The sequence below is a fragment of the Phyllobates terribilis genome, unplaced genomic scaffold (genome assembly GCF_046119375.1).
Source record: "Phyllobates terribilis strain yellow unplaced genomic scaffold, ASM4611937v1 Scaffold_5__5_contigs__length_657084704, whole genome shotgun sequence".
NCBI classification, from domain to species: domain Eukaryota; kingdom Metazoa; phylum Chordata; class Amphibia; order Anura; family Dendrobatidae; genus Phyllobates; species Phyllobates terribilis.
In genome coordinates this window covers 573,003,326-573,007,219 of record NW_027362765.1, presented here as the reverse complement: position 1 = coordinate 573,007,219, position 3,894 = coordinate 573,003,326, and the positions used below count along the sequence as shown (strand labels likewise).

Here is a 3,894-nt window from a genome sequence, read left to right as displayed (position 1 = left end):
GACTAACATTGGGCTCGTTGCTCGGGTCGAGCACCCGAGTATCACAGTGAGCTCGGCCCGAGCTTCGAGCACCCGAGCATTTTAGTGCTTGCTCAACACTAGTCAGGAATGATACAGTCTTGGGATCTATCGTGCGGAGATTTAGGTGTCTAGTCAGTACCTCTTTGATCTTGGCCTGGATAGTGAAAGTGGGGTCATTATTGATCCGTCGATATGTAGTGGTGTCTGATAGTTGCCGGTCAATTTCGCTAATATAGGCGGATTTGTCCATAATCACTGTGGTGCCCCCCTTGTCGGTGGGCTTGATGACAATGTGTCTATTGTTTTGCAGTGATGTGAGGGCTTGTTTCTCTTCACTAGAGAGATTTTGGTGGGTCGGGAAGAAACTAAGGTGTTGTTGGTGTAGTAGGTTCTTAATGTCACTCTCTATGTGTGCTATGGTGGTTTCGGCTGCGTGGTTAGTATGTGGTGGACTGAAGGAGCTAGTGTTGCGCAAACCCAGGTTAGTAATGGAGAGCTCCGGGACAGGGACGTCCCCAGGTGGAGGCACCCTGTAAACTGAGGTCTCGTTGGATAGTCCAAAATGAGTCTTCAAGCAAATTGTCCGGTAGAACCGATGGAGGTCCTTCTCTAACTGGAACGAGTCCCAGTTAGGCGTCGGACTGAAGGATAAACCTTTCTGTAGGACTGCAAGATCAACCGGGGTGAGGGTATAGCTCGAGATGTTCTTCACCAGGTTAGGCATCTTACCTGGGACCGTGTCATCATCCTTTCTCGTCTTCCGCGATCTCCTTGTCGGTCTGTGCGTGGTCTTCCTCCTCTGCGGTTCTGCCATAAAAAAGACTGTTCATTCAGGGTAGTTGAGGAGTCGCTGGTTGAGCTGAAAGACCCCTAGTTGTGGTGTCCTTGGTCCGAGTAAATGTGCCTGAGGAAGCGTTCCATCTGTAGACGTGGTTGTTGATATAGTCCTCACTGTCCCTTTGGAATTTTTTGTCGTTTTCACTCCTGTAGTGTTTTTTCGTGGTCGAGGATGATTTTGTCGGTTCTAGATTTCAAGTTGCTCCAGTCAGTGGAAGATAAATTGGTGGCTAAGTTGTGACTCGATTGCGGAAATAGTTTTTTCACTGTCCTTGATTGCCCTCTGCAAGAAATCAATTGTTAGTACAATAATATCAAGGGAGCATTTATTCAGGATCTTTTTAAGTTTATCACAGTAGTCCTGGTTATCTGCAAAAAGGGTTGGGTGGTTTGATTCCTCAATCCCCTTGGGATTCTTCCTTGTTTATGGTATTCAGCTAGAGTTATCGAATTCAAATCATAAGAGACGAGTTTTCGTCTCTCTCTCTCGTAGTCCCAACTCCTGATTTCCTCAGATGGAGTCTTGAGGAATTCGTTGGAGTTGGTGATCAATGCAAGTATGCTGTTGCTAGTCGTTTCGTCATATGCAAAGGTGTTGGTAGACATTGGATGACAGGTGCAGACACAGAAAAATTCGTATAGTTAGAATAGCAGGATTTGCGTGCACTCTGTCTGGGTTGAGGTGCTGATGCAATAGGCAGCTGGTGCCCAGTTACTATAGATAATTATTTCATCGCACACTCCAATGAATGCAAAGTTCATTTATTATAAGCAAAATAAGACAGAATAAGACAGTCAAACCGAGTTTCAGGGTGACAGTAGACGTTTCGGCCTCTCACACTGCCTTAATCATTACATCGCTACTGTAAGGGAGAAAATATACAAGATGTCAAGGAAGGTAACAAGTTCATTCTATACAATAGTAGTAATCCAGGGTGAACATAGTCTAGTTGTTTACATAGATATCATAATACACAAAAGCAGAATAATACCAGGGATTGTCTTACTTGATATGCAGTTCGAGGGTGTGCTAGAGCTTAATAAATGGATCAAGGAAAAGAAGTTCCAGGTGCACGGAAGCAGGGGGGACCACTGCTCGTTTGTTCATTAATTAGTTATCCTCTCTACCCACCCCGGTATTGAGGCGCGTGGGACATTGGGGGGAGGGGAGGGGTGGAAATGTGTGAAAATAGGTAGACCTATGCAGATTAAAAACGTGTGGGGTGCATCTGCAACAAGCAGTATAGTTGTGGGTTTTAAGGTGTCTATTGATGAACATGTCTTCCTAAGGGGAGTATTTGTCCCTATCCCTACAATGGGTGCCTTTTTGGGGCCAGGGTGCAGCCGTAGGCCAAAACTAATTCAGGTAATCGCTTCTCGGTCTTTTGGCTAAGATCAAATGTAGTATCTTTTCTTATCAGTTTAACATCTGATACGTCCACTATACATCCACCTATTTTCACACATTCTCCTCTCCTCTCCCCGCTAATGTCCCACACGCCTCAAGATTGGGAAGGGTGGGGAGTAAAGAGGGTACCTATTATTGAACAAACAATCAGCAGTCCCCTCTACTTCCCAGTCTATAGGCTCCCTACAGACTGAAGTTGGCTGCTGCAGCAGAGCTAGATAAAAGCCAGGAGCTCATTATGACACGTGCAATGTCTGTTCCATTCCATTCTTGCATTATTCCATTGTCCCATTGTTATATTCTGTCAAACTGTAATAATCTACCTTATATGAGATTATAATCAAAGAGGATAAACCAGGTAATAGACAAGAGCTATCATACAATGGGTGAGGAGAAGGGGAGAATAGAGGGTAAAGGGCTTATGATTCTTCAGCTCCCAATTCGCCAGCTCCTCTAGTCTATATATTTGTTCCACTTTTGCTTTCCAGAGTTGTATATTTGGAGCGATGTCTGATCTCCACATCGTGGGTACAATAACTCTAGCAGAAGCTAGGAGCTGTCTCAGAAGAATTTGTTTATTTTTGAGCATATCTTCTGGGAACAGATGTAAGGCTGTGTGCCCATGATGCGTTTTTCAAGCTTTTATGCTGCGGAATTTCTTCTCTGGAGGGGGTGAATCCTTTATCTAGTATTTCTTGCAGAAGTGTTGTAAAGTTACATATAGAGCTATGGGTTGTAGCGATTTGTGTTGTTGAGGGGGAGAAAAGTAGGTCCCTTATTTGCAAAAGGGGGGATGGGTAGGGAGAGCAAAGTTGCCTGATGTGTGTTTGAGACCATATTTTGTATGTTGTAATAGTAAACGGGTTTTTATTTAGGTCTGGTTTTCTATTATTGGGTGCAGGAAATATGAGTTGTCTGAAGGGGAGTTTAATGTTCTCTTCCTCTATTTTGATCCAGGATTTGTGCGATCGGCGTCTGATCCAATCAAGGATCTTTTGAAGGTGGACAGCATGTTGAAATGTGCGGGGGTCTGGTAGGTCCATACCACCCCTATGGTGTGGGTGGGAAAGTATTTGAAGGCTAATTCTGGGTTTCTGGATGTGTCAGAAAAAGCGATGACATATTTTTTGTATGTCTGAAAAGAGGGATTTCGGAAGTTGGATAGGAATGGCCTGTATCAGATAAGTAATTTTGGGCCAAATAAGGCTTCTAAGAAGATTTTTTCTACCTGTCCAGGAGATATATGGGATATTCCATGTTTGAGTAAGTTTGGCAATGTTTTGGAGGAGGGGAGGGAAATTTAATTTGAAGAGATCTTGCAATTTAGCAGAAATCATGATCCCGAGGAATCGAATGGATGGCGGAGACCAGTCAAATGGAGAATTGAATTCTAATTGGGTTTTTAAGGGGGTCTGGATATTTATATTTAATAACTCTGATTTATTAAAGTTTACTTTAAGTTAGATATAGATCCAAAATTGTCCAGTAGCTCTAGTATTGCCGAGAAAGCAGACTTTGGGTTGGAAATCATTGCTAACAGGTCGTCTGCGTACGCACCCACCTTATGTTCCGAGCCTCCACATCTGATACCCGCAATTCTCCCATTTTCTTTTATTTTTTGCAAAAAG

The 3,894-nt window shown here is 43.6% G+C and overlaps 1 pseudogene; it reads left to right on the top strand.

Moving 5' to 3' along the window:
* Positions 1–2,227: 2,227 nt before the first annotated feature.
* LOC141150865 (U2 spliceosomal RNA) lies at positions 2,228–2,432 on the top strand (annotated as a pseudogene).
* Positions 2,433–3,894: the final 1,462 nt, after the last annotated feature.